This window comes from Octopus sinensis, linkage group LG6 (assembly GCF_006345805.1).
Source record: "Octopus sinensis linkage group LG6, ASM634580v1, whole genome shotgun sequence".
NCBI classification, from domain to species: domain Eukaryota; kingdom Metazoa; phylum Mollusca; class Cephalopoda; order Octopoda; family Octopodidae; genus Octopus; species Octopus sinensis.
In genome coordinates, this window is record NC_043002.1 from 35,922,219 (window position 1) to 35,937,294 (window position 15,076).

Genomic DNA, 15,076 nt, shown 5'->3' on the forward strand with positions numbered 1-15,076 from the left:
GTTGTTTTGCATGTTGTTTTACATGATTTGCATTAATGAATGGAACAGAAAGTTCTCAATACCTTAGTAGAATGTAATAATTATTTCAGTTAACTTAGTAACTAGTTTCTCCAGCCAATTCAAACCCTAGAATAACAGACCACTGAATTAGCTGAAATAAATTATACATGTGTGTATGTGTGTGTGTGTATGTGTGTTTATCGCATTAGGTAGGGCATCCAGCCATAGAAACCAAACCAAATCAGGCTGCAGCCTGGGGCTGTTCTCCGGCTTGCCAGCATAGAAAACAGACATTGAAGGATGATGATGATGATGATGATATATATGATGTAGGAAAGATAGAAGATATGTATTTGCTTTTATATATTCAGTATATGTGAGTACATGTGTATGGATCATGTTTGGCTCAAACATTTACAAATACCATTGTATATATTTATTAAATGTATGTGTGTTTGTAAATGAATGTGTAAGTGTGTAAATTACCTTCTTATCTGAATTTGTATGTATGTTGTTTTCTTTTTCTCCTCATCTTATCTCTCCATAAGTGCTTGAAAATTATGTAGTTGAAATAAAGTTTGTTTTGGTTCATAACTTAGAACATCAGAGAATTGGTTCCAGTTTGTTGAAAGTTTAAGTAAAGATCGCGATCAAAACATTTTACATATTTTTCTTGTAGCTCCTTCCTTGTTTTTAGTTGGCACAACTGTTGTAATACATCAGCAAGATATGTAGTTTGTATTCCTACATCCTCCTTACATTAGTAAATTTCATGGTACAACTTTCTGTCTTTATAAAAACATATTTTTTAAAAATATCTTTTTACCATATGTATTAGTTTATCTACGAAAGACACCTTCATCATCACAGAAAGAACCAACTGTATATTCTATTCATTTTATATTGCAACTTGTTGATAATAACATCATCAGTTCTTGGTTTCCAACAAGCTTATCTATAGTGCATTACATTTTTAGTGGCAAGAGTAGCAAAGAGTATATGTAATTCAGTGCAAACAATTTCATTTAGAGTGCATCAGGTTTTCAATAACATTTACCATACATACAATGGCCTACTTCATAGTTTATGTCTACCATGTTCCACTTACAACATATTAGTTAACCCAAGAATATAGTGAAAAATACTTGCCCCAGGTGCTGATCATCACAATGGAACCCAGAACTACTTCTTAACCACACAGCCATGCTTGTACCTATATCTTATTGAATTACCAGCTCAGTAATCTCAAGTTCAAGATTTACCATAGTCATTTTGAGTTGTATACTTAATTTTACATCCTTCAGCTCACTTCACCACTGAGAATAGATATTAAATCACCTGTGAATGTAACCTGCAACAGATTTCTGTACTCTCCAGAGAGATACTTACCTTCTATCTGTTTAAGACCATGAAGCCAAAACTAACCGCTACCTAATAATAAGGGAGTTTGTGTGGCCATCCATCTAGCTAGAATTATTGTCCAAATCTTGCTCAAATTACTTTCCTACTGTCTTTAAAAAATTGAAGGACATATTGTATAATGTAGTGCAGAATGGTCACTGCAGAAACGCATGATTCTCAATCAAAGTCTACCTAGGTTTAATCAACAGCTACAACTATCAGCCTTCAAAAGCACGAGGGTTGAGAAAAAAAAAAATATATAAAAGACATTTACCAACTACCTGCTGCATCTGACACTTAAAAGTCAATGTTTAATTGTCTGCACAATGTGTTAATAAAATTTAAAATTCATGTCTACATGTGTGTGCCTCTAACTGCATTCTCAATGCCATCAACTGTCAGAAGTTACTGCAGCAGTACATCGCCACTGAATACAACCTTAAATCTATCAGGTAGTCACATTGCTAAAGTCTAAATAAATGAAAAAATAAATTTATTTATTATCCATGTTTCACTAAAATGTACACCTGCAAGTACATTCAGGTTCAGCATAAATAAACTGTTTTACTGCATTCTTTATTCACTAGTTTTACTGTTGTAGTCATAGCAACTACTGTACACTTTTAATGTTAATCTTACTATGTATTGCAAGTCTTTTATGTATCTTAATGTAGAATTGAAAAAAAAAAAAACAACAAAAAACAAAACACTGGAAATAAATAAAATGCTCATTGTTTACTCTTATTGAGAGGCTTATTTCATTGTCTGAAAGTGATGTTGGTGGTGATGGTAGTAGTTTAGCAATAGGTTAGCCTTAATTTAGCACACCTATGATCAAAGGCTTTCCAGCAATAACCAGTCACAAAGTCTACATTGCCTTATGTGTTCTGTGTTTATAAAACAGAAGAGTGTGATTTGAGGAAGGTTCACTAGCTCCTGAATCTCCATCACTTCAGTGTTTATGTATTAAGCATCTTTTATAGCAATGTTTTAGTTTTGTTGTATCTTTGTAATCACTATCATCATCATCATCACTACCACCACCACCATTATCGTTGTCATCATCATCATCAATGTCAATGGCATTGTTGCCTCCTCCCCCTCTTCCACCTCCTAAACATCATCATCATCATGTCCAATTTACCATGCTAGTATTGATCAAATAGGCAATCTTTACACACCTTCCTCTTCACCAGCCTTGCATCAATGGATTACACATAAGGGTGTGTGTGTTTGTTTTGAACATTTCATTCTCAATGTCCTCACTGACAAGTAATTTCTTTGGCAGCATTTTATCACATAGTAAACAATACTAGTCTCTGTTATTGATATTCTATGGAATGGTTCCTACCAATGATGACATTTTATAATAGATGATAGGATGTCATCATTAAAGAATGAAAGAGATGATAGCTAATAATGGAAGTACTTACATCACTTTGGGAGGTTGCTGTGTATTTCATATTCTTGTCTCCATTATATATCTATTTAACATGCCGATACATCTTTGTAAAGAACTCCTTTTTTATCTTTCCATGTGTTTGTGTGTATCTATTTGAACATCTGTTTATATGCTATGTATGAATTTGATAATGTATGTGTACGTACCAGTGTGTGTACATGTACTTACATGCATGTGTACACATGTGTACACAACATCAGATATATTTTTTTTCCATTGTTGACTGTATTAGTCAATATTTGATATTGTTAACTGTTGTTAGGTACAGGCATAGCTGTCTGTTCAAGAAGCACACTTTGCAACTATTGTTCTGGATTCAGTCCCATTGCAGAGTATCTTTGATGTGGCTTGATGAGATACTTTTTGAGTGAAATTTCATAGACAGAGGCTGCGTGGATTTCTGTTGTGTATATATATATTGGTGCCTGCGTCAGTGCTTGAGTTTATGTTTACACCAATTAACCAGTGTTGTGTTTTTGTCCCGTTTGTTCCCTGATTAGTGATTCATCAAATAGAGATCGATAAAATAAATACCTAACTGAAATAGCTCTTTACACAATCAGCATAACTATTTTAGTACCTGCTTAACTTGGGACAAAAAAACCAAAGCAGAATGTTTCTTAAGGAAGAGGAGCAAACATTAGCAGTTATTCTTCCACCTTAGAGCTTTAACATTGAGCTGGACTGACATAAAAAGTTCTGCTCATTGGGTAGCCTAAAAATGTTTCCCCACTTCTGGGTATTGTTCAGCAGGGAATAATATCACAATGCTTTCACTACTCACTTGACTCAATTTGACACCATAGTTTTCTAATAACACTGGAAAAGATATTAGCATCACTTAACCCCAGCTAATACTTATGGGAAAGATATTAGCATCACTTAAGACCATAATATTTTTGGGAAAGATATTAGCATCACTTAACCCCTAATATTCTCATGAAAGGCATTTCCCTTTCAACTTAGCTTTTCATTTTCTCCTAAACATTTGGGGGCAGGGGTTTGTTTGTGTTTTATCAAAGAAACCAATATTTACTTATTTAGAAAAACAAAATATAGAGGTTTAGTACTCAGTGACACCATCCACATGATAATCAATAGTTAAATCAGGGTAAATATGTTTAATGTAGAGCATCAAAAATCTAATTAAAAATACTAATATCTTAAGAAGGAAAATGTATCTCGGTTACTAATATTGTTTGCATCATTTCAACAATTATAGCAGACAACTCCAGACAGGTTTCTGTGTTATTAAATCTTCCCAGTGAAATATAAACTTCACAATATTTACTTAGCTCAGTAAGCACGAAAAAGTAGGAGATAATTTCCCTAGCAAACTGAGTCTGCAAGCTGGTTTTGAGTGACTGTTATTGCTAAGTACTTCTTTAGTGACACCAATGCCCACTAACTCACATTGAGAAAGGCTGGAATATCATTTTAATCTCATTCTTCTTTCAGAGAAGTTTTCTATGCCTTGTATTTTAGTGAAAAAATCAATATTCTTAAGAAATCTGAATACATATTTATAAACTGAAATCAATTGAATAGAAAGAAGGAAATAAAAATGACTAAAAATATTTTGAAAATTTAAACATTTCAAAATCCTGAATTCATTATCTTATCGATTGGACTGAAGTATAAAAAGGAAAGTTTATACAAAACATGAATTTATATACTTTTTTTATGGATTATAGTTGGTGTGTCTTATCCATACTGTGTAGGTGGTGGCAGCAGTGAGAGCAGTAGCTGTAGTCACTAGTATATTGTTTAGTGATTAGTTAGTCAGCTGTTATTGAGTTTGAGTGTGGTCTGGGAGTTGCTATGTAAATATTAAGATAGTCTGATAGGAATTGAGGAAGCTTGATATTTATTAGCATTATAAATAGTGGTGGATTAGTCAGTTTGGTAGGCCTGCAGACAAAACATCATACATTGCAATATTTAGTTACATCTCTTTATGCTGTGATTTCAAATCCTGTTGGGTTGACTTCATTTCATTCTTCTGGACTCGATGAAGTACCAATCCAGCTCTGACATTGTACCTTTCTTAGAAATAGTTATTAATAACAATAACAGTGCACTGTAAAATAATTAATGTTTGGAGGAGAAATATCCAGCTGTAGAAATCATACCCAAAATGGAACATATAAGTGAAATGTGGCCCTATAACTTGTCTAGGAGGACATTAAATTCAAACAAGAACTAACCAGTTCAACCCATGCCAGCATGGAAAATGCCCTTGAAATTAATAATAATAATAATAATATACCACAGATTTGCTTGTCAGTTGTTTGACCTTAACCAGTTGAGCATGCCCCTTAGTGGCTGACGATATGTGCATCTCTGATCACGAGCAGAAGTAGTGGGAGAGCATCATAGCCATGTGTTGAAAGGAATTCTTAGAGGTTTGGATAATTCACCTTTGGAAATGTGGGTGGTTTGTTCAACATCCTTAAACAATCCTTATTCAGGGACCTTTTGAGCGGGATGGGCTACTCGACCAGAAGAAAATTCTAACTGGACCCCACCTGCAAGGTCATACGCTGTTTATCTTGGTATGAGATCACCATGTTGTGCACATATGGTTGTGATGCATGTGCCTGGTGTACCCTTATCAGACGGGTAGTCATGATGGGTACACTGAGTTTCATATATTTTACCCCAGTGTCACTTTGATGGCATGCAGGCTCTCTCACTCAATAATTGTAATAATAATAATGATTTCAAATTTTGGCATAAGGCAGAGTCAGTTACATCAACCCAGTGCTCAACTGGTACTTATTTTATCAACTCCCAAAAGGATGAAAGACAAAGTCAACCTTGGGGGAATTTGAACCCAGAACATAAAGACAGACAAAATGCTGCTATGTATTTTGCTCAGCGTACTAACAATTCTATCAGCTCATCGCCTACGATAGGCACAAGGCTTGGAATTTTGCAGGGAGGTGGCTAATCAGTTACAGTGACCCCAGTGCTTTACTGGTAATTATTTTATTATTATTAAGGTGGTGAGCAAGCAGAATTGCTAGCACACCAGACAAAATGCTTAGTGGCATTTTGCCCATCTTTATGTTTTGAGTTCAAATTCCAGCTGAGTCAACTATGCCTTTCATCCTTTCATGACTGATAAAATAAGTACCAGTTGAGCACTGGGCTCAATGTAATCAACTTAACCCCTCCCCTGAAATTGCTAGCCTTGTACCAAAATTTGAAATCATCATCATCATTATTATTATTATTCAAAAATCAGTATAAAAATTGAAATATATATTATACTAATGTATTAGTACATTGAGCTATGTGCTAACTTACTGTTTCTATAACATACCTATCTAAATGCACTAGTTCCAGTGTGCCTTGTACTCAGATCCTTTGCTGAACATTTTTTTCCAACTATTTACACTGTAACCAAATTCCTCTGACATTTCCTCTATGTTCAAGGTTTCTCTGCCACAACTAACAACAGCAATATTTTCACAAACTATTCTCCTCTCTATCTGGATGCAGACATGCTTCTATGGTTAAGCAGTTTGCTTTACTGATACATAATCCCAGGTTCTATTTCACTGTTCAACTTATTAGGCAAATGACTTTTGTGTGCAAGCCTGTTGATTGGCTGATGGACTGAATCTGTCACCTGATTTAACACCACCACCTGGTTCTTCTTGGCTTTTGGGTGGTTTTGCTTCAAACATTTGCACTAGGTCTCTGATTTGAGGGTAGTTTTCTCTTTGTACCACTAAGCTTGCAGATCCTGAAAAATGTCATGGATGATATCCTTCATCTTCTGACTTGACCAGAAATTGTTATGATTACTGATCTCTTCTTAGACTTATTAATGGAATTAGATATTAGACCTGCTAACACACTAGGAATTCCATTATTATTATTATCAGTTAAATATTTTGATATATTTCTTGAACAAATAATTAATTTATTTTGAAACATATTTATGAATATTCCACTTTTTATTTCTATTTTCAGGTTCCTGTCATACTTCATATTTTGTAAGTTCTCTTTATCTCAATTAATCTACTATCATAACATGCATGCACGCATACACACACATGTGCACACACACACACAATAAAAATATAATGATGATTACATAATTTTAATAAATCATCATTATATAGCTATTTACCTAAAGTTATTTAACTATAAACAGCTTTATAATAACCATCGATAAACACACACACACACACACACACACACACACACACACACACACACACACACACACACACACACACACACACACACACACACACAAACCAAACCAAACCAATGGCTTTCGGTTCAGTGACACCAGAATAATAATAACACAAGGTACTTTGGCAAGTGCCTTCTACTATTCCTCTGAGCTAATGAAAACCATATGATTGGATTTGGTAGACAGAAACTGAAAAGAAGCCTGTTGAATATATAGATATGTATGTATGTATGCATGCATATATATATATGTGCATGCATATGTGTGATATGTGTGATATCCATGTGCTTATTTACATCTGAGTTCTCTTGTCATGACACTTACATTTCTCATGTCGATATATCATCCACTCACTTTGTGCCTTTGAAGTCATGTGGAATAAGAAATCTTTCACTTGAGAAACAGGTATGGGCACCAAGCTATAAAACAATGCTTCAAAGACACATTTGTTTGAACCATGCTTGCATGGAAAACTGGACATAAAGCAAATGAATGAATGAACAAGATGTGTATATCGGAATGGCTTACTGATAATAACACATTTTTTCTCAAAACTCTCAAATTATTTTCTTTTTTATATTTGTTAAGAGGAATTTTTCTCAAAATGTAACAGAAACATTAAACAACCTATATAAGGTAATACAATATATTTTTGTTTTGTTTTTATTGGCATTACCTTAAGGTCTTTTAAAATATTTATGTCATTTACATATTACAAAGCTTCAAGCTAATTACCATACTATTTTATATTTGTATGTAAGAATTTAAGTCTTCATTTGAAGTGTGTTAGTGCCTGGATAAAGAAAGGTACTTTTGGCTTATAACTGCTGGGTTTGGATAGAGTGGCTACTCTTAGTGGAAATATTATACACATTCTCTGCTCGGCTGTAGATTACATTATGTTGTAGATAGAACAGAATTGTCTTTGTTTTATTTTCCTTAGTTACCATATTAGTATTTTTTAAATCAGAAATAGGATCCTCTCTAGCTTTCAGTGGTGAGAAAAAAACATACATATATGTGTAAATATGTATATGTTTATGCAAATACATGTACATAAATATTTCATTTACACAATAGACTACATACTCTGAGAAGAGATAGAAGTGAGAAGACAACATACGTCATCTATAATACTTTTATATAATTATAGCTATATAAATGCAATCAAAATTAATGTAGCCTTTTATATTTTCTTTCAACTTGTCCTCAGGTTGTAGACTTGCCTATCATTTTATGTTATTCGGTATATTTATGTTGTTTGGCATATTGTAATGATCCAGCTTACTATCTATAAGTGATAGTAACCATGGTGAATACAAGCAGTCATGATCACCACCAAAGAAACAGATACTTTTCTTTTGGTGCTGCTGCTGTTAGAGTTGATAAAATTAGTATCAGTAATATAATGAGGTGATGCTTGGCTGTGTATACTTAGAAAGTTCTCTTGCCAACCTCTGGTTCTGAGTTCAATACCACTGTGTGGCACTTTGGGCAAATATCTTCTGTCATAGCCTCAAAATGGCCAGTGCCTTATTTATTTATTTATTTATTTATTTATTTATTTATTATTGCAGTTGGTAAACAAACACTTTTTGTTTACAGTTCTCTAACTGAGGCCAGTCGCTGGTTCTCTATATCTGATGGCATGAGTGTAAGGGGATACTTTGTAATTTGGCATATTTCTAGGAAACTTGTTCCTAAAGCCTTTGTTTTTCAGTTTTCTCTCCAATGTTTATATCTTTCACCAATATACAGTAGTGAAAGATACACACACACACACTTGATGAATGTCTACACAGTTTCCATCTACCAAATTCCATTCACAAGATGTTGGTCAACCCAAGATAATGGTAGAAGATACTTATGGTCGTAGAGTGAACTGTTCAGCCACACAGTCATGCCTGTGGCCCTTGTGAATGTAATTTAGTTAACAGAAATTACGTGGAAGCCTATTATATACATGTGTGTGTGTGTGTGTGTGTGTGTGTGTGTGTGTGTGTGTGCATGCATCAGCAAGAAAATTACTAATTTGTCACTGTATAAAACAAAACCTTGTTGAATTTATTCTCAGTTGCACACACATCCCTACTTGTCACTCACATTACCAGAAATCCAGTGAACCTGTGATTGATCCACTAGAAACCTATAACCAATATATGATGCTATTGTTTTTTTTTAAATACCTGATATGTTAATATTGTAAAACAAACCAAAGAAAATAACAATAATTCAATGGGAAATGTTTCTTTTTGGCAGAGTTAAAAAATGTAGTGGAAGGGCACTCTATGTTGAGTTAAGCCTTGAGAGCACTGACCCTATTAGGAAAGGGAAATGCAATGTGGGTACAAATAAATAGCAGACAATCTTTTAATTAGCTATATCATTGTTATTCTTGAGTGGACTGGGCCTGCTGTGTGATCAATCAGTCAGTAGGAACTCAAAAATTTCAAAGTTCAGGTATGTCATACTTCTGTCAGATCTAAGAGTACCTGTCAGCATTTGATTGGTTTGTTGGTTGGTCAGTCTGTTGAGTGGTTGGTTGGTCAGTCACTTGGTTGGTTGATTGGTTAGTGTGGTCCTGTTCAGTCCAATCATTTGTTGGTTTGACCTCCTGTTCAGCTGTGATCAAGTAGACTTACAATGGAAAAAAAAAACCCAAAGAGAAATGGGGACATAATGTAGACTTCTCATTCTGTGACTATAGAACATTTCAAACTATGAATTATTTGCTAATTTGTTGTTACTGGGTTCCCTTCTTTATTTGGACAATTTGAGAAATAACACAAAATAAAATAATCCAATGACAAAAAAATTGCACATTGTTGCATAAAAATAGAAACATTTGATATGAACACAAAGTAATAAGACATTTAGTAGATGTTCCATCTGTAACCATGTTATATTTTTCCCCAAACATGATTTATTTAAGCCTACATTATTCAATGTTTCCTTCTTTTTTTTTAAAAAAAAAAGTAGGATGTAATTTGAGGGAGATTTGGCTATGTCAAAGATGACATTATCTAGTGTGTCCCTTTTCTAAGAAGGTAAAGTATGATTTTGAGGAAGATTTGGCTATTATTTCTTCCAGCTTGATCAACCACATACAAAATCTCTTATGTAAAGATGTAGTGAGAAAGAAGTAGTCCTTGATCTTGTTTTGCTGGTCAGTTTATTATCATTTGTGTATGAAGATTCTACTGTTACTTGTAAGAGAGATAGTGTGAAGCAGCTGCACTTGAAATTTATTAGTGTCGAAGATAGAATGAGTTTGTTGTAAGCTGTGCAGGCATAGCCAAATGGTGAAGAAGTTCACTTCACACACACGAAGTTGTTGGTTTAATCCCACCATTGCATGATATTTTGAGTGACTGTCTTCTGCCTTCGCCTCAGCTCAGTACAAGCCGTGTTAGTGAAGATTGTTTGACAGAAGAAACATTGTGTCAAGTGAAAGCTTATTGGAACGACTGTACATATAAATCATGTACAGTCTCGATAAAGACTGCAAAGCTGGGGATGAGTACTGTGGCATAATGACATAGCAAATATCATTGGTGCCAATAATGATAAAATTGATCTTTATTTTCAATAAAAATTTAGTTTGCCATAAGCAGACTAAGGAAGAGTTGACAGTCTACTAGGTAGCTGATGGTATTCTTCTACTAACTGTCTCCTCTCTTTCTTCTTCTCCCTCTCCCCATTTCTCTGATTTTAGATAATGATGTTCAACTATAGATTATTGCAAAGTTCAACAAAATTTCATGTTAATTCTAAATGTTTCTCTCAACATAAGCATAAAAACAAAAAAAAAAAAGACGCACAAAAAGAAACAAAGAAACAAAAACAATATAAAAACTTAAATGTCTATATTTAAAAAAATGTTTTTATGGAGTTTTATTCTCAAAACTAAACACACACATTCTCTCTCTCTCTCTCTCTGTTCTCCCCTCTCTTTCTCTCTCTCACAGATACACACTGTTCATATATATGTATAATCAAACTTAAATACACACTCATATATGCATAAACTCATACACATCTTACCATAAATAAATCCAACATACATTCACATCTACATACATATTTACATGCCTTCTGTAACTGTACTGCCACCACACGTATGCACACCAAAGAAAGAAAAGCAGCAATTAGTATAATTTTTGTTGATGCTTTTTATTGGAAGAGCGTTTTGATCTTGTTCTCATATCTTTTATAGTGTGAGTTTAACTCGTTTATCATCACATATTTCAAGGTTTTCTGACTATATATATATATATATATATATATATATATATATATATATATATATAATATATATATATATATGTATATACATATAATGCATGTATGTATTATTTTTTTTTTCTGTCTATCTCTAAATGACATAGTTTTAGGTAGTTGTAGATACTTTTCCAATAGATTTGTTAACTGAAGCTAAACTAGTCCAATTACTTACACTGTTGAGAAAAAATGTATTAGAGTTCAAGGAAGCTATTAGTGATCGTATGTGTCACTCATTTTCACTGGGAACTATGCGACAAACTTCGGTTCTTTGCTTTTTCCTTCACAGAAAAATCCCTCATCTGAAATTTAACTTTCTTTAGGGCACACAAAAGAGTTTGCTATGAAGTAGTGGAAGTCTCTGTGTGGTTACTCCATCTACTAGAAACTGCAGCTATATCTAATTGAAACCACTCCCATGAAAATGGAGGGATAGCTTGAATGATGTAATCCTAGATTTTGATGATAATATTTCTACTTGATCAGACTGAAACAATTTTACTGGTGGTTTAAATCTCATTTGTTTTATCACCTCAATTTGCACTATTTTGTTTTTAGTCAGAAAACTTGATTAGTCAGGGTTCTTAGAATAGGGAATGAAACAAACAACTAGTGTGTCTAATATATCAAGTTTTGAGGCCCCCCACTTGCCTGTATTATAGCTGTTAAAGCACTATGTCAAAATGACATAAGTTCACTTCCTTCTCTTTTCTGTGTCTTTTGGGTCTGCATCTACAAGTAGATATATGTTCTGCATTCATTGTTCAGTCTGTATAATAGCGTGGATGATATTATTACTTGGTTTACTTTTCACTTTATTTGAAAGAGTGTGTGTTTTTTTTATTCTACTGCTGCTTTCTCATCTTGCAATGTTGAATTGACCTTGCTCATTGTGCAATTTTTGTCACTGTGCTTGTCACTATTACTGATTACACTGCCCAGATAAAATAGAGTGTCTTGCCTTGTGCCAATTCTGACTATCTGATTGGCTCAAGTTGTGTTGTTTAGAGTCAGGACTTGATTGACAGGAATTTCATTCAGTCTTCCCTGATATTCATTTTCAAACCAAACTTTGTGGCTCCACCATTAAAAGCTTCACCTCATGTGGCATGAATAGTTGTCTCAACACATTAATGAAATTAAGATAATCCCAGCTTCATTCTTATAAAGGGCATTTGTCGATCTCTCCATTTAGCATGAAATTATAAAAAAATTATCTTATAATACTGACTATCTGTTAAGAGAAACTTACAATTGGTTCCACAAATCAGTGCTGTGATGAGAATCTTATATCGAAATACATATATTAATTATTGATGAGAAACCATTGTAAATGATTTCCATTTGAGGTTCAAGATAGTTAATGAGAAATAACTGTAAAAAAAATCCTTGGCTATTTAAATGACATTTTCAAATGGTCTCTTCTAGTTGTGACTTGTGTTATGCAAGGAAATTACATCCTCTATACTCAGTTGCAACTAATATATTTTATCTAACATCTATGAGACCTGTGGTAAATGAAAATGAAAATTTAATATTTGTTTTTTTGTTTTTTTCAAAAAGAAATGCCTTATCGCATTATCTATGCTTACTAGAATTTTGTATTATCAATATGTGAATCTGAAACAAATTTAGACATTGATTCACAACATCTCCTGTGTAACCATCTAACTTATTAGATATGAGTTCTGTAACCTTTTGCCAGTCATCAAGACAAAATTTTTCAAGAACATGGCAACTCTACAAAACAATGCCTCATCTTTTTGAAACAGTCATTAACTTTGTTGCTAGAAATATTGAAATTTTTCAAAAGCTTAAAAATTGCTCCTCAAGAGTCTGTTTCAGTTATACTTATCCATCTTTAGTTTTGACTGATCAGTCTAAAATTGGAAAAATAGAGAAACCATGATGCAAACTACTAATACTTAAATGCAAAAGGTATAATTCCTGAAGAAATTCCTATTGACAAATCAGAAATTTTATAAAGCTGCAACATCTAAAAATGCAGCTGATGAACTTGAGTTGTCAGATATGAATGACTGTTTACGCCATGCCATTATGAAATGTCATTGTTGAAAGACTGTGTTCATTATTAACTTTCACCAAGCTAAATTTAGAAACAAAATGGAGTTGGATCGACATTCATCAATATCAAGACTTAGGATGAAACTTCACACTCCATATTAAATTCACATTCAATTCACTATTTTTTTGCAATTGATCTAGCAACCCTCTCATACCTATTGCCCCTTTTAACAATAAAAGAAAGGATTATTATTATCATCATTATTATTATTATTGCAGTATTCATCATCATCATCATTTAATGCTTGTCTTCCATGCTGACATAGGTTGGATGGTTTGACAAGAGCTGGCAAGCCAGAGGACTTCATGAAGCTCTGCTGTCTGTTTTGGCATGGTTTTTATAGCTAGATGCCCTTCCTAATGCCAACCACTTTACAGAGTACACTAGGTGCTTTTTACATGGCACCAGCACCAGCAAGGTCTGTTTTGGCTTGGTTTTCATGGCTGGGTGTCCATCCTAATGCCAACCACTTTACTGAGTGGGCTAGGTGCTTTTTATGTGGCACCAGCACTGGCCAGTCAGCTATTATTATTATTATCATTATTATTATTATTATTATTATTATTATTATTATTATTATTATCATTATTATTATTGAGTGAGAGAGTAGCACATACTAGCAGTATTACTATATGCTTTCACTACACTACCTAACACAACTCGTGTGCCTTGGGTATGAGCTGTGGTTTCTTTCAGTGTTTTTATTTTTACTGTATTGAAAGTGCTTTGCATAGGATGCATGCAGTGCCTAGTACAGCTATTTTCTGTATGTTATATTTATTTATAAGTTGGTATATTATTTATATTTGTAAGTTTATGTTATATATATTTTTTAAGACTGTATGTTATATTTGTATTTGTGACTTTATTATTATTATTATTTATTAAGGCAAATGGCAGATTACAAAACTGTAATGTGGGTTTGTGGTTTTGTGCTGTTGTTGCAGTTGTTGTTGCTGTTGCTGCTGTTGTTTCTCCAACAGAGGTTCAATGTTGCAATTCAAGCTGAATTGGTAGATTGGCTTCAACTTGAATTAACTTGATACTGAAACTTATGAGGAAGAACTAGAGCTTGGTAACCACGCCTTGGGCTGAACGATTAGCATGCTGGATGAAATACTTAGCCGTCACTACATTCTGAGTTCAAATTCCACTGAAGTCGTCTTGGCCTTTCATCCTTTCAGGATCGATAAATTAAGTACCTGTGAAATACTGGGGTTGATGTAATCGACTTATCCCCTCCCCCAAAATGGCTGCCCTTATAGCAAAATTTGAAACCATTATCATCATCATCACCATCATTATTAAGGCGGCAAGCTGGCAGAATGCTTACTGGTATTTTGTCCGTCATTACATTGTGTTCAAATTCTGCCGAGGTTGACTTTACCTTTCATCCTTTTGTGGTCAATAAATTAAGTATCAATGAAACACTGGGGCTGATGTAATCAATTAGTCCCCTCCCCCAAAATTGTAGGCCTTGTGCCTATAGCAGAAAGGATTATCATCATCATCATTATTATCATTATTATTTATTATTAAGGTGGTGGATTGGCTGAATTGTTAGTTTTGGAGAAAATACCTTGCAATATTTGTTCTGGTTTTTTACATACATTGAGGCCACCTTTGTTATTCA

At 33.7% G+C, this 15,076-nt stretch overlaps 1 protein-coding gene across 1 annotated transcript in view; it reads left to right on the top strand.

The window, feature by feature from the left end:
• The window catches only part of LOC115213132 (nuclear factor of activated T-cells 5-like), a 197,460-nt gene that overhangs the window by 28,512 nt on the left and 153,872 nt on the right, over window positions 1-15,076 (top strand). The window contains exon 2 of the mRNA XM_036503506.1: window positions 6,848-6,870. The gene's annotated coding sequence lies outside the window, so the exon portion shown is untranslated. The remainder of the gene's footprint in view (window positions 1-6,847; window positions 6,871-15,076) is intronic.